At 36.1% G+C, this 27386-nt stretch overlaps 1 protein-coding gene across 1 annotated transcript in view; it reads right to left on the reverse strand.

Moving 5' to 3' along the window:
* Positions 1-27386, reverse strand: part of Gmds (GDP-mannose 4,6-dehydratase) — a 632956-nt gene that overhangs the window by 408190 nt on the left and 197380 nt on the right. The gene's annotated exons all lie outside the window — the stretch shown is intronic.

The raw sequence follows: 27386 nt of genomic DNA on the forward strand, positions 1-27386 counted from the left end.
AATCAACAGTGATAGTGAGAAATTCAAATATTCTGTGGGCATATTAAAATTGCCAATGTAATTATTTAGAAAATGACACTAAAATAAATGAGCTTAGCATTCAATGTGTGAAGAAACAGAACAAAATAACCCAAAGAAAGTATAAGATACACAAATTTGACTTTCATTTTTACTTTGAAAAGGAATCTAATTTGTTTCCATTTTTATTCACATGTTATTAATATCATAAGTTAAGGTCTGACATAAAAGTATACTGAAGAACTAAAAATACCTAAACTATGAGTTTAATTTTCATATCTGATAATGATGAGGATAAAATGGTCATGTGAAGAAGCTTAGAGATTATTGGCAAAAAAATATTTAAAAGCCTTAGTGTCACACTCAAACAATGAATTTTTTTAAAAAAATATGTAGTTAAAAAAATTTCAAATCCAGCATTCACTTATCTTCATGGATGTCATTATTAGCCAAGCAACTGAAACCACATGGTGCATGAATGTTAAAAAGAAAGTACTCTTATACTGATTGTATCTTAGCCTTTATATTTTCAGACAGATGAATGAAAGTGTATACCATGTGGTCTGTTTCTAAGTCAAGACATTTTCTAGCAATATGAATATGTTTCAAGCTAAAGGCAGGTTTGAAGAACACAAAATTTTTTAAAATTAAATTTAAAATAGACAGTTCTTTGTTAATCCTAAAAAAAACCTATATAGGAAATGATGTTTACTAGAAAAAATAATGAACTCTATAAATTTTATAATTTTTACCAGTCCACATTAAGTTATCAAGATTCCCATTCTCTTAAGATGTTACAGTCCTTAAAAGAAGAAAAAAGAAATAAAGAAAAAGAAAAGGTTTAACACTGCTATGTGGTCATTAAAATTTTTTGAAATGACAAGATAACTCTTTAAATTTCTCTTAATACCACTTAGCACATTTTACTCAAATGCTCAGGTTTTACAAGCTTTCCTCTTTTTTAATGTAGAAGGTTTAACTCTCAGAACAATCACTACAGTTCAATAACCGCCCACTAAAAACAGTGTGCAAAGGCAAAGGAAGGTCAAAGGGCCACCACCTGGTCCTGGGTCAGAGACCCCCTGGGCTCTGGCCATGTGGCTCTCTCTTTATCTCATGGTGTGGAAAGCCTCTCTCACTTTGAGCTCAAAAGGATCCATTCAGCCTTGGTTCCCAAGCACACACCTCCACTCCCAGGTTACTAGCTCCATTTGTCCTGCTTTCCCAGCCCTTGTACAAATATCTTCAGTATGAATCATGGACTTAATGAAGTGGAAAATAAGGATATTAAGATCTTTTTTCAAACACAAAGTCATGCAAAAAGACCTTTGCAATTTATAAACAAGACATTAAAAAAAGGTTAAATGTATAGACCATTTTTCATAGCAAATGAGAAGATGACATTCAAAATTACCAGCATCTGAGGTGTCATTTTTATTTCTACATCATTATCCACTTACGGAAGCCTGTTATGAATCTCAGTTTTGTAGTTTGTATGATTTGTACATGTTAACAGCAAAATGTTTAATTTCAGCATTAAAATTTCCTAAACTGCTCACAGCTACTCTCAATACTTCCTAGGATTTTCTTCCAGTAACTGGTACGGATAATACCTGTGAAAACATAGCAAAACGAGTTTCAGATAACCGTGTCTGTGGATGAGTCAGTAAGTTGCCTGGCCAAGGTAAATGGATGTCAGTGTATATCCATCAAGTCTAAATTAGTTATTTTGTAACACAAATGTCACATCTTCATCAGTCCACTGAATATGGCCTACAGGAAGAGCTTTGTACTAATTCTGAGATGTTATCCAGAAATAGGAAATAAGCTCAGTACACTTTTCCAAGGAAGAATATAGATCACATAAGAAATAAGATAATGTCAATGAAAATGTGACAAAAATATAATGCTTAATTAAGAACTGGAACCAGAGAATATAGTAGAAATCATAACAGGAGAATTTAGTCTAAAATGGTCTCATGAAGAAGGTGGCCTATGACAGTTCTTTGAAGGTTGAAGCATTCTGACCAAAGAATAGAAGAATGGCATTCCTACATGGACACCTGGGCACATGGACAGGGACAGAGATAAGAGCAGGCAAATCCCCAGCAAGCAGCTTATCTAGGTAGTTCAGCTGTATAAGGAGAGGAAGAGAAGGTACTAGAAGAGAAATAGGAGATCAAATATACAGAAGTCTCAGAACGGGTAGAAAGCTCTGAAACTCAGGCCCTAATTGTTGTTTTCCTTTTCCTTTGATATTTAGTATGTTCAAGAGGGAAAAGATTATATTGATTTGAATATATAATAAGATATTCAGAAAAGGGAGGGAAAAATTCTTACCAAAGAACACTCAAATCCAGGAGGAAAGTAGTAGGGTCTGAAATAGGAAGAGGCATGAACAACATAATAGGCATATTTGGTGTACCGTGACTTACTGATCTCTGAACATGGCAACTAAAAGGCAAGGAGGATCTTCCTGAAACAAAACTAAGGAAATAGAAAGAGCAAAGCACATGACAAGTACTGGAAAATAGTGAGGCTGGCATATCATAATACAGATTTTAAAAGAAGCTATAAATGTATGCTTCGTGCAGCTTATGAAAAACAGTTCTTTTTATTAAAGATGGATTCATAAGGAAAAGTGAAAATTTCAGAAAGTTATCTGCATAATCTAAACATCAAGTAGATGAAAACAGGTTTTGTCATCTTATTCAAACTGGCTTTCTATCATAATATAGTATATGAACTTATCACTGCAGGTTCCTTTGCTACTATAGCTTTAGACTCAAAAAAGTCTAGTATGTATTGTTTTTTGCATGAACATTTTTAAAAGCTTTAAATCTCTGAAGAAAAACAAATAATTTTTGGCAAAAGAATAACCTTAAAGCAGCTAATATAAAGGGCTTAGTTGAAAAAGTCTAATTTGTAAGTATTTCAATCATATTTGATTCATAGTTAGATCTTACTTCTAAGCAAAATGTTAGCATAATTTGTAAGGATAAAGCTGCTTAGATCATGACAGATGTAAAAACACCTTTACAAGAGCAAAAGCAGCACAGACAAGATCACTTAAGTGAAGTTAAATGTGTTTCAAGTTTCTCTGAGTGGAGAAAAGGTGAATATATTTTTAAATCCTAAATCATTTACCCTCTGCAATTATCTCATCTACCAGAATTCCAAATTCAATTTGACTGGACTTTCATTTATGCTTTATAATAGGAAAAAATGACACATTTCCAAATTTAATTAACCAAAACAAAAATTCCTAGGACACCCCATGTAATTCTGAGTGGACTGAACAATACATCTTAGCTGCTCAGGACAAAAGGTCATTTGGAAGGGATGTGCCTTTAAGGATTTACAAAGACTTGGTCTCCAGTCCTGTAATAAAAGAGGAAGCACATCTCAGTAGAGGAAGGATGCCCACTTTAAATAAGGAAATGGGTTTGCAGGATGCACACATGCTGCTTTCTATTAATGATAAGCACAGTCTACAAAAAGAACCCAGACTGTTTTAACTTTCATGTAGAATACCTGCAGAGAATGCTTAACATAAACAAAATGACAAGCAATGTGTCCACTTGCCGTTTTAGTAAATGATTTATGTGTTCATAACAGAGGCTAGTAAATACTGAGGACTGTATTCCAGTTAAAAGCTGTAATTACTGGTGTGATGATTGTATGCTAGGATCAACGCCAATAATGTTTTGAGAGAGAGGCATACTTTAGAGGTTTATGAGGATAATTATACAAGATAAATGGCTTTGCTGGCTCTGTGATTTTTTTTTTTAACCAGAAGGAATAAGAAGGCAGAGATTTCTTAAAACCTTTACCCTAATTTAAAAGATATTTTATTGTCTATGTTTATGCATTCTGTTAACGTTTGATCTCCTCCAAGACAGATAATAAATTCAATAATCTAATAAATATTAATTTAATTTTGGCCATCACCCTTTGATTTCTTCTACCTCTGTCTGTCTCTGTGTGTCTCCTTATCTCACATATGTACAATCACACCTCCTTATCAGGTATTCTTCAATTACAATAAACCCTAAACTTTATTTAATTACTCAGCAGATGACCATCCAATCTATCATGACTCCCCTCTTTCCTTCTCACCACCTACATACTTAGCGCCTCAACAAAAGCAAGTAAATTATCCATGGAGTAAAATTCCACTACAAACTGAGCACCTATCAATAATTCCCAGGATTTGCCTCCATGATGAAGGGGGACAGTTTATAAATTACGCCTACAGTACAACCTTTCTCTTTGCAGTGCCATGATGAACTTCATAAACCTGCAAGACTTTGTTAACTCGACAAAACTGGTGTCAAACATCTCTTTTATTATGAAAAAATTCTGAATTGTGTTCTGAATGGATCTGAGACTTATCCCATTACAGAATCACCAAAGATGCTAAGTTCTTTGTGTTACTCCAAGAGAGAAAAAGTTCATTTGTAATGCATCTATGTAGAATTTTGATAACAAAATATTTCAAAGAACCTACTTTAATTTAAATATGAATATGAATTTTGTGATATTTTGAATCACATATTGGAATGTGGGAAATTGCATGGAATACTACTTTAATGTGGGGGTCCTTATAAGGATTTACTCCTACCCAAGTCAAATCTCTACTATAAAACAGATGATACGCATCCTATCAAACCACTGCAATTTCTTTCTCTTTGTGAAATGATGTGAACAATAGCTGTGGCGAAAATGCAAACATGTGTCAGGCTGTATGGGACAAGAGGTACCCATACAGAGATGCAGACACATCCATGTCATCCACGGTGCCCTCTGTACACTGGCCAGAGACCTGTCAGCATGGGTTCTTGTCTGTTTCCTCCACCAGAGTCTGGACTTTGGTCTGGACTTCTTTAAAAGATCATGTCAAAATAGAAAGCAAACAAGAATAATTATATGTTCACCTTTTCTTACAAGTATGTTGAGGGTGGTACGGAGTAATACTTGTGTTAAGTCTATGAAGTCTAGAAAAAGATGACTGAGACAAACTCGAATTTGATTAAAGAAAACACCAACAACTTGAATTTGGTGCTTACAAAGCACCTGAAGGATATTTTGCTGTTCTTATTTCAGCATTTGAGAATTTGCAGGGAGAGGTTAAGAGGGGGCACACAGCTTCAAATGTTGCTCCCATTTCTATCTTAAATGGACTTTGCTTCACATATAAAATACATATGGAATGCTTTCTTATCAAAAGTTTCCCAAGGATTTGCAGCAGCAGTCTGTGCAACCGACCTGACCACAAAAAGTCTTAGGCTCTAACTTTTCTCTGGGGATCAATGACATGTGTGCAAAGAAGAATTTATAGGACTCACTAAAGTTCCTCTGGAACTATTACTTTCTGATGGTGAAGGTAATAGATATTTTTTAAAAATAGTATAAGTGCCAAAATTCATACTGGCTCCAAACAAGGGAGTGTGCATTAGACAAATGTAGTAAAATTATTATAAAGTGGTTCACTAAAATGTGAACATACTGCTGGGAGACTTAGTGATACACAGTCCATGTTTCACTAAAATGAGAAGTCTAGAACATGACTTAATACCAATACCAATCTTTCACACGTAAAAATGATCATATTACTCTCTATACAAGGGTCACAAATTCAAATGCCTACAGGGGCAAGCATGTAATGTAAATAAAGGAAGCAGACCAGGGGCCGGCTGGTAAAATCAACAGTGTTTCTTCAACTATAATGTGTATAAAGGAATCTTCCTATTAAAATGCATCTCCTAATATAGTAGTTCTGGGGCAGAACTCAAGATTTTGTATTTCTAACAACAACTCAGAGAAGCAAAGAACTAGAGAGCTCCTCCTTTCAGTAGATGGCCTCTCCATAGGAAGGCCACTAGACTCAGGGCTCTGATTTCACAAAAGCAGAAAATTCATTCACTCAACAAATTCCCTTACCTACTGTGTGTTTTAGGAATCCCAGGAACTGAATATATAGTGGTGAACCAGACAGATAAAAATGCACATCCTAAAGAGCTAACTTGATAACTAGAGAGTGAGCCACTCAACAAGATAAATAAGCAAAATGCACAGGCCAGTAGTAAGTGCCTGGGGGAAATGTCCAGTGAAACAGAGACCATGTGCATTGGATTGGTTGTTTAGGAGTGGGTACAATTTTATATAGGAATTCAGAGACAGTTTCACTGAGACTATGACACGTGAATCCCTTGAAGAAGGAGACAAAGAAAGCAATGAGGATATCTGGGGAAAGAATTTTTAAAAGATTAAAAAATCAGGGTGAGAGCATTCCTGGTATGTTACACTGTCCAGGAAGCTAGGTGGCCAAGGAGTAGACTGAGTGGGAAAGACTGAAAGGATGGCCTAAGATCTAAAGGCATTATGTGTTCTCTTCTGATTTCTAAATGCTAAAAACCTCTTTTAAAATGTTTCAAGTTTTTTTTAAAAAAATCCTAACATTATAAAGAATCAGATCATGATCACTCTTTATTGGTCTCTATAGTTTTAAGATTTTTAAAATATAATTAGCATTTTAGTGAAATGTTTTATGGAAAAATTATTAGTCATTTTTTCACTGCCTAATTTCTTCTTTTAAACTACATTGAAAAATATATAATTGTGGGGTTGGAGTTGGAGCTCATAAGTAGAGTACATGAATTCCCAGCTCCAAAAAAGAAAAAAAAATACAATCAGAACTTATTATTGAAAATGTACAACACAAAGATCTACTTAAAAAAAAAAAAAACAAGTGCAGATGTCACAGCTTCACAATGATCAAAAGTGGAATAAAATCCCAGCAAAGATAGCATTCAATTGTCATTCATCTCTGACTGGGCTGCCATTCATTCATCATCTGGAAGACAGATGCAGTGCCCTGTTTTGCTGGTGATACTTTTGTATTGGAGACATACAGTGCTTCATCAGTCTCTTTGTGAACAATGTCAAGCATCTAAGAGTGGCTCAGTCAAGGATGCCTTAAGAGACAATAAATCTAATTTGCCTTTTATCCTCCTGATACACAATCCTGTACAGCTGGATATCTCCCTGCAACCTTTCTCAGGGAGTTTCTAGGATTTCATGGGTATCATCTGGGTATGAATCTCATTCTTGTAACCACCTTACTCTGTTGTTTGTACTTTCCCACTGTCTCATTTCCTTCCTTACTGATATTAAACTCATTTCCTCTTGATATAATATACCCTTATAATCATTAAGTGTCCTTAAATCTCTTCAAAATAAGGTCTGGAATCCCTTCATTCATTAAACATTTATTGAGTGCCTACTGTGGAGTAGTATTATTTTAATTACTGATTGTATGTCAGAGAATAAAGATCCCTGCTCTTAGAAAGCTTACAAAAATAAAAACATATGTACCAGCGAACAAGAAAAAGGTAACTTGCTCACAAGGAGTCTGATTTAACCAACAACAAAATTAGTAGTAGTACTCTATTTGTTATTGTAAAACTGCTAATGCACAGTTAGTTGAACCGAGAGAGCACTTGGAATATAACCCTTGTTGATAGACACGATACAGTTCCTCTTACTGATCTGCAATACAACTCACTGATTCCTATAAGAAGGACCAAAGAAAAATTTTAACATCAATTTGAACTTTAATTTCATTTTTGAGAATTCTAAATTAAAAGTCATAAAAATACTTGATTAAAATAAAACCAAAATAACATGCTAAAACCAGGTTACAGGCAATTATTTAAAAGTAAAATTATATTAAATCATGCAAACAGTTAAATAAATGATCATACAGGAAAAGAAAAAAAATTGACGTCATTATATTTAAGTTAATTCCAATTCCTGGATTATTTTAATTGATGTTTCCTTCATTTGTAGTTTGAGTCACACCATATGACCAATGGAATGATGATTATATAATCACTGAATCAACAATTCAATGATTCATTAATCAATGAATAATAATTGCTGAAAGGTACTATAAATCCAATCATTGTGTTACAAGTAAAGAACTCATCAAGAGGTTCCCAAAGTATCAGGTTATACTGCTATCAAATTGATAGATAGTCTATAGCAATATTTCCCTCAAAAAAGAATGTTTTATTTGACTGAGGGGGTGCCTCAATTATTTTTATTCCAGGGCCCAAGAAAACTCTTTCTGGGAAAGATGTATAATTAAAATGAAGGATTTGTTTCACACCTCACCAGTTTATCACCAAACCAAATGGTCTTCTCTGTTCTTAAACTTTTGTACTTACTAAGAAAAAAGTGGCAATGTTTGGCTCATAAGAATAAATTTACACCTGAAACAATGCTCTCAAGAGACGAGAAGATTTCTAGAAAGTAGGTTTTTAAGGGGTTAAACTATCCCAAGTACACTGCCAAGGCTTTTTTTTTTTTTTTTTTTTTTTTTTTTAATTGTACTACTTGCCCCTTACTGTGCAGGTACTTATATCAGATGCTAAAAGTACCAAAGGTGGTTCCCAAACCATGTTGCACACCAGAATCTCTGGATGTACTTACTTAGTGTTTAACACAAATTTTGGAGTTCAATTTCTAGCAAGTCTGTTTTGGTAGACCTGAAGTGAAAGCCTAAAAACTATTGTTGACAAACACCAAGTCTAGCCTCTTCTAAATAAGTATTTTGGAATCACTGATCTGAAGCGGACTGTACAATCGTTAAGAAGCACATATGGTGGTTCAGAGAGATATGGAAAAATATTGAAACTTTTGTATTGAGTTTTCTTCTATCCACTTTAATTTTTAAGGTGAATAATTAATAGCATACAAAATATACTGAGAGAAAAAAAGGTATACAATTTATAAATATATGATATATGTGGGTGAATATAGGGGATACATGTTCAAAAATATATTTCCAACCAAAAATATTCACTGATTTTTTATAACAGAGGTCAGCAAACTTTTCCTGTTAAAGGTCAGACAGTAAATATTTTAAGTTTTTCAGGCCAAATATCATCTGATTGAATATAATTTTTTATTGGTTTTATTACAAACCTTTAAAAATGTGACAGCTGTCCAATCACAAAACATTACATATTATAATTCCACTTATATAAAATGTCTGGACATAAGCAAATCTAGAGAGAAACAATGTATCAATGGTTGCCAGGATCTGGTGGGCAGAAGGGAAATGGAGAAGAAGTGTGCTGATGGAAATGGGTTTTCTTTTGGTGCTAATTTATAATGTATGATAATCCACTGCAATGATGCTTATACAATTCTCTTAATATACTAAAGATCACTGAATGTAACATTTAAAATAGGTGAATTGTGTGACAGGTAAATTATATGTGAATAAAGCTTTTGTAAAAATTGCAATTATCATTCTTATTTCAGGGTTGCATTGGCCCCATGGGCTCAGAGCAACAGTTTTCCAAGTGTGGCTAGGAAATCCTGAGGGCACCCAAGACACTTCTAGGGGAACCACAAAATCAAAGCTATTATCACAAAATACTTAAATATAATTTGTCTTTGGCAAAGGGTGTTGGGGATTGAAACCAGGACCTCCATGAAGCTATACAACTAACCCCATTATCTGTCTTCATCTTTACATCCTCACATTTTCCAGAGTCCACATAATATATGGTATGGAAAGAGACCAAATGTAGAAACAGGTGTAAGTATCCAGCTTTATCATCTTTTCTGATTGAAGTTGCACATGATGCCCAAAGCAAAATGACCACCTTGAGAGCAGAAAGGAAAGAGTACAGGCCAAAGGTGGCCAAGTAGAAAAACAGGAGAAGATGCCATTCCTGATGGCATGGTGGAACGTCCATACCATCCCCCACTTATATCTCCAGACTTCCGATTCTATGAGAGAATTAAGCAGTTTTTTAGAACTCTGATTTTGAGCTAAAGAAAATCCTTTACACATACAGCACCACATCACTCACAGTCCATATGCAGAATACTCCCCTTGACCATTGTCTCTGTAAGCCTCAGACAGGTTACAAAATGTGGGTAGCCGGCCTCATGGAGAAGCACTACTGGTCAAAGGCAACATATTGATTGCCCTTCCCTCACATATCAAGCCTTCTCTCCTGGGTGCTATTGAAAGCTTTGGCTTCCCAGATGCCCTTCTCCCATCTACCAAAGTTCAAAGTTTATTCCTTTTTCAAGATCAACCCAAGGAACAAGTGACTTCCTCAGAATATGTTCCTTTATTTCCCCAGGAATCAGCCACTCATCTTACTACCCACATCGGTGCCTCCAAAGGCTCTTGCATTCTACTTCACATTCATTCATTTCTTTGTCTTATGAATCCACTCAACTATTGTATTCACTTCTGTATTCCCCAACACACCTACCATAGCACCTAACAATAAATAAAAGCTCACTATTTTTTATTGATATCAATAAATAGAAAACACTATAGAAGACAGAGCACAAGCATATTTAAAACTCTTCTATCCATATTTAAAACTCTTCTCTCCAATAATCTGTTGTGGTTCAGGCTGGCCTACAGGCCTGTCTCAGGCTTCAGGTCATTGTGCCAGGAAGAGTAAATGACAGTGTTCTCCTTTCACTGACTTTAATTTAATGTAAGAAATTGTGTGCCTAATGAAAATCAACTCAACCCTGAACTCCCTTTTAAAGTCAATGAAGGAAATCAGGGAGACTTAATTAACTGGCGAAATAAAGCCCTTTTAAGGAGGATTTATGACCCTTCTGTGTAAAGTAGTTAAGATAACAAGGTGTTGATAAATTAGGCCTTGGTTGGATAAAGATCTAAATACATCAGCATAACAGATTACGAAGTTGTTCATAAACGGACATCCCAGGAATAAACTGGTTTATTGATTCTTTAATTGCTCACTGGAAACAAAATCATTGCTTTTCAGATCTCACTGCTTATTGGTACCTAGAAACCTAAGCTCTGCTCCATAGGGGACCCTTTACGGTTTAGGGACCCTGTAGGACACCAACTGCTCCTGTCCATAGGGAGCTGCCCTGGGGTATTTGTCTCTTCTACATTAGCAGCACTCCAGGCAAAAGGCCAAAAGCACGGAACTACAGTACCAAAGGCCCTGATTAAGACACTTCTCTTCCTATAAATGTCAGGAAGTAAATACAGGATACACTGAAGGTAAGCAGTTATCCATGTGAACAGTATTCTCTGGGAAAAATAAGCCATGAACAAAGTTTATTAAAAGACTTCAGAGTCTTTAGTATGCTAATACAATACTGTGAAACCTGCAAGGTAAGCAGTACTCCCCAAATCAATGTGGCCCATCCCACCATGTCATCTTGACCATAAAATATACTTTCATAAGTAAGTTTTAAATAAATATTCACTAGACACCTCAGTTTGTACTTCTGTTCTACTTAAAATTACTTTCTGGAGACAAGATATTGAATTGGCTGGGCATGATGGTGCATGCCTGTAATTAAAGCTACTCTGGAGGTTGAGGCAGGAGGATTCCAAGGTCAAGGCTAGCCGGGGTAATTTAGCAAGACTCTATCTTAAAAATAACAATTCTTTTAAAAGGTCTGGGGCTGTGGTTTAGTGGTAGAATGCTTGCTAGTGTATGGGATGCCCTGAGTTCCATCCCCAACATCACACACAAACACACAAACACACACACACACACACACACACACACACACACACACACCATACTGAGATAAGAACAACATGAACTCACAAGATAAAAGGACAGAACCCTCACCAACAGTACCATCATTATCAATAATGTGTGTCTAACAAAGGTGTCTCCACTTTCAAAGCCAATATCAGTCAATAGCTCCACACTTTCAGGTGGACAGCTGTGACTTCACTTCACCCTCATTTGGTTCCTGTGGCATAAGCCTTCTAAGCACTGCTTTTTGTAAAAAACAAAGATGGTAAGAAACATGAAAATCCTCACAGAAAATTACAAATAGTCCAGAAGAGAGGGACATCAGATTCCTCCCTTCCACAGAAAGTTATGCTATACTATAGTAACAAGTTTTCAAATGAAACATTCCCTCTGAAATAACTAGGCTCACTCTGCATGTCCCTAACAAGTCAGCTAGGCATGAGGATTCTTATCACCCCAGACTACAGGAACAGACAGGCTGCATTCTGATAAGTGCTTCCAACCAATAAGGAAAGCCAGAAAAGAAGCTCTAGCTTCAAGTAAGTCTGAGGTCTTTGACAGTATAGTAGAAATGAGCTATCCTACCTTGAACCCAGAATGAGACACTGACACCTGCAAGACACTTATAACCTGTGTATATCATATATATAACTATGGTTATATAGTATATATACCATAGTATATATAACCATGGTATATATATAAAACCATGGTTATATATACTATAGTTTTTTACATATATATTCATATATATATAGTTATATACTATTATAGTATACATAGTATATGTTTAACTATAATTATATATATATATACTATATGTGTGTTTGTAGTTATTATTTTGTTTTGTTTTTTGGTTTTGTTTTTGAAAAATTCTACAAATAAAGTAGAAATGTAACATAAAGTGTCTGGATTTTGTGAATCAGTGAGACTGATTGATTGGGATTTGGTTCTGCTGCTCTCTAATGTTTACAAACACTAAATTTGGGCTTTCCTTAACCAATGATATCTAGAAGTTGTGGGTAACTTGTACATCATTTCTGAAGTTTCCTGAAAGGAAGACAGAAAGATAACAACAAGTGAAGACAAGAGAGCAGAGGAATTAAATAAAAAGGAAGAAGAGGAAGAAAAGAAGCTATCATAGGCAGTACAATAATGGCTTACAAAAATAAATATTTGAGTAACTCCTTGCCACAAAATATCTGTAGTGTACCTACCTTGGTAAGCCACACTTTTAAAGTTAACCTTGAACCCTGAAATAAAAGGAGGGGGGAACTAGCTCACCAAAGAACCCATATAAATTAAAGCTTGAAGTTGGGCTGGGCCACTTTCCATTGACGATCAGCCCCCTCCTGCCCCCTTCCTGACACAAAGCTGGCTTTGTCCCCAGCATGGCATCAGCTGCACTGGACAGGGTGTACATGTTGAAAAGCAGCTGTTTGCTGACAGATTGTGAGCTGGGAAGCTAAAGCTAAGTGAAGTGGTTAACCCACATCCCTTCCCCACCGATAAAGTGCTTTGATAAGCAAGCTGTACTGGCAAAAGCTGGAAAGGCTGCCAAGAGGCCAGCTCTCAGGAATGAATGCAGGCCTGTCTGGAGGAGCCTGAGTTTTCACATATTCCTTGTTGGCATTCACTCCAGGTCCCCAATCTCTGCTGGGCCTGCATGTTTCAGTGTTCTTTCAACTAGCAGTAATACCAATTCTTTGATATGCCAAAGCTATATCCTGTTCGTACAGAAAAACAAATATTTTTTTTAATCTTTAAGAAACCACCTCTTCAAGAAATTTTTCTCTAAAGTATTTTTTTTCCCCAATTCAAACTCCTACTAGAAATAGAGCATGAAAGAAAACACTTCCTGAAAAATGTTCATCCAACCAGTGACTGCTGAGTCACTCGGGCATAAATTTTTCTCCCATGTTTACTAACAGAATGAAACTATAAGTTTAAAAACAGTTTAAAAACACAGACATAATTTGGGGTTTCAACTAGTAGGAACCTCTAGATTATACTGTTGCTAATATAAAGCCAGAGGGTCCAGGCAATTTGATTCTGCACTAGCCCTCACAGATGCTTTCCTTCAAAAATGTGGTCCTCATTCAAATTTGTGACAAAAGAGATTGGATTCTAATATACTTTCTCTGAGCCCAGGAGCTCCTGTTAGGTATGGTTTGAATATCCCCTCTAAAACTCATGTTGAAATTTGCCATTCTGATGGTATTGTGAGGTGAAACATTTAAGGGGTGATCAGGTCATGAGTGCCTCACCCTCAGAATGGCTTAATGAAACAGATTAATAGATTCATCTCCTTGTCACAGGAGTGGGTTAGTCATGGAGGAAGTGGCATTGTTACAAAATCATGCACTCTCTCAACCAAATGATACCCATTGCCTTGAAACAATGCAGCAAGAAGGCCCTCCAGATGCAGCCTCTAGATCTTGGACTTCTAAGCCTCCAGAAATATGAGCTGCATACACATCTACTGCCTATAATTTACCCAGTCTGTGGTTTTCTGTTATAGCAGCATGAAACAGACTGAGACAGCTCCTTAGTACCTGTCAGAGCAAACTCAATCACACTACCCCTCTGCAAAGGTGGGATGTAGATGAGGACAGGTATGCCACCACATTCACTGTCTGAAGGACTGAAGACATGCCTCAATATCAAGATTGGGGCAACATGAACATTTATTAGCATTAATCACTATTCACTGGCTGAAATCCTGTTTAAGGAAATATAATTTTATAAGCATGCTATTTAAAGACAAAATCAATGAATGTGTAAAATTACAGATGGTTTGCTGTTCACTACACATATGAGGAAAGAGTTGTATGATCTACCTGGCTTACTTGCTATCAGAAATGATTGCTCTTTTTAGCAAACACTCTTTATATGTTCTTTTCTAGCAGAGATATGCATTAACTTTTAAAACAAAATATATCAGCTTGTAAGAGCTGTAGAGGACTCTGTATGAGTTGAACTAAGGACAGTAGGAATTGATGGGGTTGAGTATATGCTACACCAAAATGCCACCCTGGCATTTGAGAAAATAGCAGAAACAAGAAGGTCCCTCTCCCCTTATTCCCTGAAACAGGTCATAAAACTCTCTTTCCAGAAGTGCCCTTCCCATATCCAGAGGACAGTAATGACCTTATGTCTGATGACACAACAACACAAAGAAGAATCTGATCAGGGCTTGCTGAGCTCTGCATCGTAGCTTACTACCATACTACACTCAAATGATCATAGCTGTTGTCCTCCAATCACATTTCTCCATCATCATATTGCCCCATAATCCTTTCCTTCTTCATAAAACAGAGCATACAAATACAAAGTCTTCCTTCTTTAAGTCTTCATTTCCTAAGACACCCATATCACATAAAACTTTTATAAAAAAATGTTTTTTTCTTTTTAATCTGTCTTTTGTTATAAGGGATACAGTCATGAACTTTGAAATGAATGACAAGTCTTATTACTTTGTCTTCCCCTTGGAGGCAAATTTACTTGCAGGATTCTTGCTCTGTGATTTTCAAGACAAATGCTCAAAAGGGTATTATACCATGAAGAAATGCATATACTCATTTATAAAAAATGTATATATTTTTATGTGCCTGTATACAAAAACAGTCCTGACAATTGCAAAACCTGATGCAAAAGGTGAAAAAACATTAGAGAAATGAATGTTTAAAAGACTGCTACAGGATGTAGGCAAAAACAAAAACATAACGAAGAAAATGAAATGCAAATGAATGTGACTATTTCAGTTGCCGGAGAAAGGTGTGTTAACTAATGAACTACAAGTAACAATAACCGTATCAATTACATTTATCTCATCTCAGACCATTTAATTAAACTATTTTTCCTGAGACAATTTTACAGAGCCATATTGACACCAAGGCCATTTTGACTGTGCTTACAGAAAACAAACCATTGAAGTGTTTCAACGTTAAAATATTATCCACTAACATATACTACTGACACTTGATCCAGTCCTTGGTCCTTACTCTTCCACCCTTGGGCCTGAAGGACAAATGGGGAGCCGGGAGAGGCAGGGACTGGGGTCAGAAGTACAGCAGTTCTGAAGCGAATCTGTTAAACATACTGTGATATATTTTTAAAACATCAATGTGTTTTAAACACCTTAATGTGACTTTGTAAAAATACACAATTTTTTTTGGAAATTATTAGAGAAGTTTCAGGTAAGAGTGGTAGAAAGCATGCTACAACTAGCAGTGTGGCAGAAATGAAGAAAAGAATACCTTTTAAAAATAGAGGTCCAAAAGCACAGGCAATGGTATCTTCCATAAATATAGTCATTTTCCAACATGGTACATACACATGTACTGTCTAAGGCCCACCCATCTCAAGGAAAGCATATTAATGGAATTTGGGTCAAACATCCTGAGAGACTTACTTTTTTTTCCCCCTAAAGGAGACAACCTAACAGTGGAAAGTCACAATAGAAGGTCTTATAATTTTAGAAAAGGTAGTAAAGGAAGTTAACTTTTTGAATGCTACATGAACTTATATTTGTGAGTTCCTTTCTATTAAAACTAACTTAAAAAATCATTCCCTTGAAAGGTAAATATTTCAAAATATTTCATACTTATAGAAAAGAAAAAAATGTTACAAATTATCCATAATGGGTAAGAAAATATCTCAGATTTCTTTCTTCCTTTTTATGCCCAAAAGCTGACCAACCCATCATTGGGTTCTATCTGTTCTACCCTTACCCACTTTTCAATCCACTTTTTCCTACTACTCTACCTGCACCGCATTCTTGATCCCCCTACACTATCTATTCTCCAACTCTAGCCAGAGTTGCTTTATAATTTGTACTCTACAGCTTATAGCATAATTACATGAGAAAATTATTCCAAAACAGATTTATAGGCCACATCAATTGACAGAAAATTCTAAGTTCAAAAGTTTTGCCAAGACCACAGGAACCTAACTTTGAATATGGTCCCCAGATGATTCTGATGTAGGTCATCTTCAGATCATAATTTGAGAAGGACTAGGCTATGAGATTCAAATCCCTCATCATTTTCAAAACAAATAATAAACATTAGGAATTTAGTATTTGTAAGACAGCCAGTGGTGGTAACTAAAAAGCCTAGTGACAAAAGTTATTACTTCCTTTCACTTGCTTTCTTTGCCTTACATTATGACACTGTACAAAGTATTGTTTTACTCACAAAGACCTCCCCAAACTTAGCCTTTCTCTTGTTAAATCAAACACCAATGTGACACTTTGTGCACCTTTCCTTGGTTCACTAAAGTATTAGTAAACACAGGATTACAGCTATAGTTGAGTTTTTTAGCATTTTGTGGGGATTTGATGAATGCCATGAGTCAAGTCACCTGAAGACTTAACAGCAACAAGCCCAAGTTTACTGCTGGCACTCAACATGTTAGTCCAAGAAGGCTGCCCCAGGAACTGCCACCCTCCTTGGAACTCGCTTACCTGGCTTCACGATTTGGACATTCTCACAGTTCAATGAAAAGCTGCACTAACTACTGTCCAAAATATCTGTTCTATGCCATATAAATCTTCATTTGATCCAAGCAATTGTACATAAAAAGCAGCCAAGTATACCTCATCAAACCTTAGTTCTTTTTCTCAGTTTATGTTAGTAGTCTTGGCACCTTGGTAAGCTGGATGGATATAGAAAAAATACATGTGAAGGCACTGGGAGCCCCAGAGAGCTGTAGAAAGAATGGATGGTGAAGCATCATATCCAAAAACTAGCACTTGGGCAGTCTAAAATAGCAGTGGCCCGTCATAGGTACCAAAGAATATTTGTAATGTGGCTACTGCATATGTAAAATAATATTTTGGATTTTGGGGAATAAACAAATACACCATTAAGCTTAATATTACTTGCTTTCTAATAAACGTTTTTAACATGGCTATTAGAAAATTTTAGGGTTTTTTCCAGTACTGGGTATTGAACCCTGAGTCCAAAAGCATTCTGCCACTGAGCTATATCCTCACCCCTGGGAAGGCCATTTTTAATGGGAACATGTCAAGTGTCCTATGCTTAAATATGATTTCTGACAGAATTTTTAAAATATTTGACTTTGGAATTTTTTTTCTTGTTTACGCTTTTTTCCTACAAAGACTTTGCTAACAGCACAATTTCATCAGAAACCATCCATTCATTAAAAGCTTACAAAATCATTTAGAATAGGAGTCTTCCAGGAAGTCCCTCCACACATATACAATTATTACTTCTGTAGTCACTACTGTATTTAGATCTTCTTGAATCAATTTTAATAATTTATATTTTCCTGTAAAATTCATTTCAGTAATTCTTCCATAGTCTAACAAGTTAAATTCTTACAATTAAATAAGATCCCATTCTAAAAGATAAATTCTCTCTCTGAAATTTATTTCATTTCTCATTTCTGATATTCATTTGTTCTTTTTTTGTTGATGATATTGCCAATCAATAATCATTTTTTTAAATCCATTAATTCTATTGTTTATATATTTCTATGCAAATACTTAAGCTGTCAAATATGAAACTTGAAAATTAACTTGGCCTCTAAAAATTGATGTGCAAATTCAAAAAAAATTGTAGATGAGGTTTTTGCCAATGATAATTAAGACAGTAATTTGTAAATGTATTATATTTTAGGTTTCGATTAATGGCTATTTCCATGATGATCTGTTAGTTCATACGAAGATCAAAATAAAAATTATACTTAAACAAATTTGGCAGCTTAAGCATTTGAATCACATACATTTATCACTTTGTCTAGTTTTTATGGGCTCATGATTTTTAAAAAGAAAACTTAATCAAAGAGGATTTATATGTTATTTGAATAAAACAACAGTAGCCTGCTTATTTTCTAACACATTTTTCATACTTGTTGGGAGAAGAGTGATAAAGAAATATGGGTAGTGATCACAAGACTAAAAATATCCCTCAAATCCATCATAATCCTTGCATTAAATGGTGGTTTGAGGAATTAGTTTTAATATTCAAGTAAAAATATTTTTCTACTTACATATACTCACGAATGTGTGCTGCATGCAAGCAAGCTCTCACACACAAAGGAATCACTAAAAATTCTGACTATATTGAACACAAATTTCACTATTTTGTTTGGAAAAATTCCAGATACTAAAAAATTAGAAGCAGCCTGAATATACACTAAACCAATACCCAATTCACACCCTAGATTATAGTCTTATTGCAATTGACATTTGATATAACCCATTAAAACACAAATTTTCTGGCAATTCTCTTTAGATGGTCTTGCACAGTCCAAGTTATATTAAGAGTTTTGAGTACATAAAATAGTTTGGCACTATTCTTGAAAACTGGATTCACCAACATAACATTACCAAATAATGAACTGGAGGAGTGAGAAGAGGTGTTATTACTGTGGTCACAGAGGGACATGGTCTTATAGTAAATTTGTGTAAAGCAAATGTATCATGGAGTTCCTCTAAAATAGCCAGCCATGGGACATGATTTTTTAAAACTGAAATATATTCAAATCATTCACAATTTTTTTAAAGAATAAATTTGCTTGAGATTATACATATTAAATTTTTTAACAAGCTCTGTCATCCTATCAAGAAAATTCCATGGACAAGCTACATTTAGTGTTAGAAAATCGAGGTATCAAGGTAGGATAACTTTCATTTCGGATACTTTTCAGAGAAGAAATATCAATGCTTCCTCACTGCTTACACCCTGAGCTCACACTGACCAACAGTACTGGTGTATGGCACAAACACCCTTAAAAACAGTATCCAAGAAGAAAGCAATCATCCTTCAGTTTACACACTCCATCTGCTAATAGTCTCCGCTGGCCAAAAGGAGAGAACTCATTCAAACATCAGATCTGGTTAAGCTATGGATGTCCCACATTACAAACCTTTCCCTACTTTGGAGATATGAAAACACTCTGCTAAACCATGTTCTAGAAGATTGACTATTTTCCCTTTCACATTTACATCTATAACCCATGTAGAACAGCTATGTATAATGTGAGACAGATTTCCCTAGAGTCAGGCAATTGCCAGCCCCAATTGGAGAAGATGAGTTCCCCAAGGTACTACACAAAGTCCTTCACACTTTGTTCAACTGGACTGTTTGTCACTCTCAGGCCAAAGGCTCACTGTTTTAATTAGCATGATTTAAAATAAATGTTAATAATCAATTCCTCCCACCATGCCACATTTTCCTTCAAGAGTTTGTTGGCAATTATTATTCCTTTGCATATTCATATAAATTTTGTAATCAGTTTACATACCCACACATAAATCTGCTGGAGAATGCTTACAAAGCTATAATGAATAGGGAAGAGTCTACATTCTAATGTTAGTGAATCTTCCTACCACTTCCATTTCATTACTCCTTTTGTTTAGGCCTTTTCTAGTTCCTCCCAATCATATTTTTTCCTGGTGTGATCTTGTTTTTCAGTACATTTATTTGACATTTTACTGCTGCTGTAAACAATATCTTTTTTAAATTTTCTTTTTTGCTTGTTGCTGCTAAATAGAAATACAACTGATTTTATTCACTGGAGTGATTAGGTATCCAAAATCACTTCCATTGAAGAGGGGATAACTATGCCCATTTCACCACCCATATATCAATATGATAGTTACTAGAGATGGGGCTGATAGGAGAAAAAGTAAGGTTACATAAGCATGGGTGGGAGGGATGACTCACGATGGGAATTGTGCCCTAAGAAGACGGTACATCTGAGAGATTGCTCTCTCTCTCCCCCCGTCTTGCCACGTGAAGTCACAGTGAGAAGGCAAGCCAGGATGAGAACCCTCATTAGGAATTCAACCTACCATGATCTTGCAATTTCTAGCCCCCACAATTGTATGACATTAAATTTCTCTTTTATGTCTCTCAGTTTATGGTATTTTTTTTAATGGAAGCCTAGTCTAATTCCTAAAGTTACTTATTAATTATAGTAACTTATCTTTGATTTCTTTTGGAATTTTCTTTGTTTGCAAACATGTTTATCTGCAAATAAGAAGATATTCCTGCCTTTCCAATATTACAATTAATTTGTTCATTGTTTAACAATTTGTCTAACTGCACTGGTTATACCCTCCTGACAATACCAATAAGGTGCTAGTGAGCAACCTTGCCTCATTCTGGAGAATTTTCACCAGTATGCATAAGGTTCTTTGTAAACCCTTTTAGCTGCACTGTGATACAGATAATGGCTCTCCAAATATGTCCGTGTTCTAATCCTCCAGAACTGTGCATTTGTTATACTTTAAAAATAACAAAAGGTACTCTGGGGTGGGAGACTAATTTTTATTTATTTATTTATTTACTATTGGTTGTTCAAAACCTTACAAAGCTCTTGACATATCATATTTCATACATTAGATTCAATTGGATTATGAACTCCCATTTTTACCCCAAATACAGATTGCAGAATCACATCGGTTACACATCCACATTTTTACAAAATGCCATATAAGTAACTGTTATATTCTGCTACCTCTCCTATCCTCTACTATCCCCCTCCCCCTCCCCTACCATCTTCTCTCTCTACCCCATCTACTGTTATTCATTTCTCTCCTTGTTTATTTTCCCATTCCCCTCACAACCTCTTATATGTAATTTTGTATAACAATGAGGGTCTCCCTCCATTTCCATGCAATTTCCCTTTTCTCTCCCTTTCCCTCCTACCTCATGTCTCTGTTTAATGTTAATTTTTTCTTCCTGCTCTTCCTCCTTGCTCTGTTCTTAATTGCTCTCATTATATCAAAGACATTTGGTATTTGTTTTTTAGGGATTGGCTAGCTTCACTAAGCATAATCTGCTCTAGTGCCATCCATTTCCCTGCAAATTGCATGATTTTGTCATTTTTTAGTGCTGTGTAATACTCCATGGTATATAAATGCCACATTTTTTTTATTCACTCATCTATTGAAGGGCATCTGGGTTGGTTCCACAGTCTAGCTATTGTGAATTGTGCTGCTATGAACATCGATGTGGCAGTATCCCTGTAGTACGCTCTTTTAAGGTCTTCAGGGAATAGTCCGAGAAGGGCTATAGCAGGGTCAAATGGTGGTTCCATTCCCAGCTTTCCCAGGAATCTCCATACTGATTTCCAAATTGGCCCCACCAGTTTGCAGTCCCACCAGCAATGTACAAGAGTACCCTTTTCCCCACATCCTCGCCAGCACTTGTTGTTGTTTGACTTCATAATGGCTGCCAATCTTACTGGAGATGGTATCTTAGGGTGGTTTTGATTTGCATTTCTCTGACTGCTAGCGATGGTGTGCATTTTTTCATATACTTATTGATTAATTGTATGTCCTCCTCTGAGAAGTGTCTGTTCAGGTCCTTGGCCCATTTGTTGATTGGGTAATTTGTTATCTTGTTGTCTAATTTTTTGAATTCTTTGTATACTCTGGATATTAGGGCTCTATCTGAAGTGTGAGGAATAAAAATTTGTTCCCATGATGTAGGCTCCCTATTTAACTCTTTTATTGTTTCTCTTGCTGAAAAAAAACTTTTCAGTTTAAGTAAGTCCCATTTGTTGATTCTTGTTATTAACTCTTGTGCTATGGGTGTCCTATTAAGGAATTTGGAGCCCGACCCCACAATATGTAGATCATAGCCAACTTTTTCTTCTATCAGACGCAGAGTCTCTGATTTGATATCTAGCTCTTTGATCGACTTTCAGTTAACTTTTGTGCATGGAGGGGATTCACCTTGATTTGGTTGCATATGGATTTCCAGTTTTCCCAACACCATTTGTTGAAGATGCTATCCTTCTTCCATTGCATGCTTTTAGCTCCTTTATCAAATATAAGATAGTTGTAGCTTTGTGGATTAGTCTCTGTGTCCTCTATTCTGTACCATTGGTACACCCGCCTGTTTTGGTACCAGTACCATACTGTTTTTGTCACTATTGCTCTGTAATATAGTTTGAAATCTGGTATCGCTATACCGCCTAACTCTCACTTCCTGCTTAGAATTGCTTTTGTTATTCTGGGTCTTTTATTTTTCCATATGAATTTCGCGATTGCTTTATCTATTTCTACAAGAAATGCCCTTGGGATTTTGATTGGCATTGCATTAAACCTATGGAGAACTTTTGGTAGTATTGCCATTTTGATGATGCTAGTTCTGCCTATCCATGAACAGGGTATATTTTTCCATCTTCTAAGATCTTCTACTTCTCTTTTTTAGGGTCCTGTAGTTTTCATTGTATAAGTCTTCCACCTCTTTTGTTAGGTTGATTCCCAAGTATTTTATTTTTTTTGAAGATATTGTGAATGGAATGTTTTTCCTCATTTCCGTTTCAGAAGTTTTGTCACTGATATACAGAAATGCCTTTGATTTATGTGTGTTGATTTTATATCCTGCCACTTTGCTGAATTCATTTATTAGTTCTAGTAGTATCTTTGTAGACCCTTTTGGAACTTCTAGGTATAGAATCATGTCATCTGAAAATAGTGATATTAAGTTCTTCTTTTCCTATTTTTATGCCTTTAATTTCTTTCGTCTGTCTAATTGCTCTGGCCAGTGTTTCGAGAACTATATTGAATAGAAGTAGTGATACAGGGCATCCCTGTCTTGTTCCAGATTTTAGAAGGAGTGCCTTCAATTTTTTTCCATTCAGAATGATGCTAGCCTGAGGCTTAGCATAGATAGCTTTTAAAATGTCGAGGTAAGTTCCTCTTATCCCTAGTTTTTCTAATGTTTTGAACATAAAGGGATGCTGTACTTTGTCGAATGCTTTTTCTGTGTCTATCGAGATGATCATAGGGTTCTTATCTTTAAGTCTATTGATGTGGTGAATAACATTTATTCATTTCCATATATTGAACCATTCTTGCATCCCAGGGATGAATCCTACTTGATCATGGTGCACAATGTTTTTGATGTGCCTTTGTATCCGATTCGCCAGAATTTTATTGAGGATTTTTGCATCTAGGTTCATTGGAGATATTGGTCTGTAGTTTTCTTTCTTTGAGGTATCTTTGTCTGGTTTCGGAATCAGGGTGAGGTTGGCCTCATAGAATGTATTTGGTAGAGCTCCCTATTTTTCTATTTCCTGAAATAACTTGAAAAGTATTGGTATTAATTCTTCTTTAAAGGTTTTGTAAAACTCCGCTGTATACCCATCCGGTCCTGGGCTTTTCTTGGTTGGTAGTCTTTTGATTGCTTCTTCTATATCATCCATTGATATTGGTCTGTTTAAATTGTGTGTATCCTCCTGACTCAGTCTGGGCAAATCATTTGACTTAAGAATCATTTGTATTCTCTTGACTTACCCCTCCTTACCTCTTATATGACATTTTGTATAACCCTGAGGATCGCCTTCCATTTCCATGCAATTTCCCTTCTCACTCCCTTTCCCTCTTGTGTTTCCTCAAGCCAGGCCCTGCTCACCTGTGACGCTCACCGTGATACTGGCTACACGCCAGGTCTGCTGTTCCTGGGAGCCCTGTTTTCATGAACGCCTGGGCACACTCTCTCTGTTTGCCTCCCTCAGACCCTAAGTTTGTAGAGCTTGGGGCTGAGAATTGCCAGCGAATTTGCTTGCCCTTTGGTAGCCACACCCCTGGTAGCTGGTGCAAGAGACCTCAGTTGTCAGCACTGGTTGGAGTGGTAGCCGGGAGTTCTGCGCCTCGAGTCCCGCGCCACTCCTGATTCCCTCGGTCTGGCTATGGCGCTCATGGGAGAGCTAGGAGGGGCCCTTAAGGTTTCCCCACTGTGTAGAGAGGGAAGGTTAGGGGATTACACACCTGTCACCGCTGGTTTCAATGAAGTTATCTCCTCCGCCGCATTCTGGTGACATCAGTTCTCTGTCATGGTGGTATCCCATGCAAATAGTGTCCGTTCATTCCCTTTGCCGGGTGACCAATGCAACGAGTGGGTCCTGACTGTTTCTCCCAAGCCCCGTTTCAATCCTGTGGCCACTGCCTATGAAGGCTCGGTTGGCTTCTACCTCTGTAAGTTCAGGAGGGCCGACCAGTTATTTCAGCGGGACCCTTAGTGCTGAGTCACAAGAAGCAGGCAAACTGGAGCTTGAATGCAGCCGATCCAGGCTCGGTGTGTGTTCCGAGAGGCCCAGACTGTTCGCCCCAGATCAGCGTCAGCTCAGCATTGCCTAGTGATCCTGAGCAAACAGCATTTAGACAGTTTAGGACTCCCTATGCCCGCGCAGTTGAAGGGATCAGAAACTTGATCTCTCTGCGCCTGCCGCCATGTTGTATCCCCTTTGGGGTGGGAGATTAAGTTAAGAATTTTTGAGCTACTAACATTGTCCTGGATTATCTGGGTGGCCCCATGGTAACTAGTAGGATACTTTAACACAAAATGATGAAAGATAATCAGAGTTAGAAAGATGCTATGATGACAGAAGCAGAGGTTGGAAAGGTGGGATGCAGGAAGCCTCCTAAAGCTGTAAAAGGCAAGGAAATGAATTCTGCCATGGAACCTCTGGAAGGAACATAGCTATGAACAGACCTCAGTTTTAGCCAAAGGAGACCCTTTTTTTTTTTTTTTTTGACTTCTGGTGTCCAGAACCATAGGACAATATATTTCCTTTTTAAGTCACAAAGTTTGTGATAATTTGTGTCAGCAGCAGTAAGAAACTAACATGCATATAGTTAATTTTGGAAGTTTCCTTATTACTAAATAGTTTTCTACTTCAGGTAAGAGAATCATTTTCTCCATGGTTTAAATAATATTGTGAAATATACTAACAAATATGAAGGCACTCTTGTATTCTTGGAATAACCTCACTTGGCTTGGGGTTACAAATTTGTTTGTTTACAAAAGTTTAACCCTATAATATCCTTTCTCTTAATATTCTTGTCAATTTCTACTATCAAAGTTATACTTCTTTAAAAATAAGTTGAGGTGTGTTCCTTATTTTCATATTCCCTGGAAGAGTAAGTATAAGCCTGGGGCTATAAGGCCATGCTGAGCCCAATGATGGATCTGCTCACCTGAGTTGGTCAGGTTACTCAATTCTTTCATATCTTCTATTTTTTCTTCGGTGACTAGCAGTTAGTAAGAAAAATGGGCTATAATCTCTGACTGGCTGTAGTTTGTCAACTTCCCCTTCTAGTTCAGCCAACTTCTACTGCATTATAGTTTGAGGCTAGCCTGTTAAGAAATATTTAGAATTGTTCCCTCCCTGCAAATGTTTACCATTAATTACAAAGTATCTTCTACCTATGGCACTACGTTTTTTTTTAATATTTATTTATTTTTAGTTGTACTTGGACACAATACCTTTATTTCACTTATTTATTTTTATGTGGTGCTGAGGATCGAACCCAGGGTCTCCAACATGTGAGGTGAGCGCTCTACTGCTAAGCCACAACCCAGCCCTGGCAGTACGTTTTTACTACCATTTTCTTCTTGTATTTAAGAAGGCTTTACAAAAGCAGTTTTATCTAAACTAAAAATTAAAGGGTAGGAGATAACAACTGTGTAAAGAGGGGTCCTGCCTCTACACAGCAAAGACAAGGTCTTAGAAGCAAAAGAAAATATGGCTCCTCCAAGCAACTGAAAAATATTCATAGTCTAACATCTGAGTGTAAGAACCACAGTCTATTGTCTTCATTCCTTTCTCAATAGCAGTAAGAATCCTAATTTTGTTCTGGTATTCAGTCTCCCAGGTGGTCAGGAACCACATAGTCTACACAGACGAAAAGGTAAATAATTACTGCTGCAAGCTAAATATGATACTTCTATTTTTCTGGTGAAAAAGAAGAGAAAATTTCATGAAAAGGCTATCACCTTGAATAATGTGATGTTCATGAAAGAAAACCTGGTTTTCTGAAGTTGTTGCAACCATTCTGTGACAATGAGGGGAATAGCCCCGGAAAAAAGCCAATACAGTTTTTCAAGCTGAAATGATAGAAGGAGCTCTGTCTACACTAACACTGTTAACCTGTTCCTGTGTCCAAGCTTTCTGCTAAACCAGCCTATGTATTTTTATTGTTTAGGGGACTTTCTGTTGAGTTTTCTGCTCTGGGTAGCTGATACATTCTTTTATAACATTTCTTGATTTTTTAAAAATCCCTCACTTTAACTGAGAAGAGATTATTGAAGAACAGTTTATTTCTAAAACTGAATTCTCTTTATAAAAGATATTTACCTTTTTCCAAAACATTGCTATACATCCATATTACATGATAATCTAAAATATTAAGAAATTTAATTTTTTAAATGTTGTAAAAATATGTAACCATTCTATTATACTTAAAAATGATCATTTTATAAAGATTCTATTCAAAAATATAGTTTCTATGTATGGTCATGACAAAGCACAAGTACAAAGAATTAAGAAACAATACATGGAAATAAGTATAATTAGACATGAGGAAAGCAAAAATGCACACACACACACAATGCAGGCCAGCTGGAGGCATTTCACAAGAAATGGCTAGGCTTCTCTGAGTTTTTAAACACATTCATAAGTATGAAAATATTAAAAATTAAAATTATCTTCACATCCTCACTTACTACATTTTCATAGTTAGCCTACCAAATATTTGTAATCAAAATATTTCAAATTTCAGGAAATAATAGAATAAAATACTATATTTCACCACATAATTGTGCCACTGCAGTAATGTATATTTACAAAATTCTGTGCAATCTCATCTTGCATCAAAACCAGTTTAGTAACAAATGATTTTTAAGTCATACCTACACAACTTAAAAAAAGAAAAAAAAAAAAAAGCTTCACATAATGATTACATCCCACTTTTTTGCAGGAAAAAAGGGCATAAAATCTGCAACTATTATACAGTAAAATTCA

This window comes from Urocitellus parryii, chromosome 8, assembly GCF_045843805.1.
Source record: "Urocitellus parryii isolate mUroPar1 chromosome 8, mUroPar1.hap1, whole genome shotgun sequence".
Taxonomy (NCBI): Eukaryota; Metazoa; Chordata; class Mammalia; order Rodentia; family Sciuridae; genus Urocitellus; species Urocitellus parryii.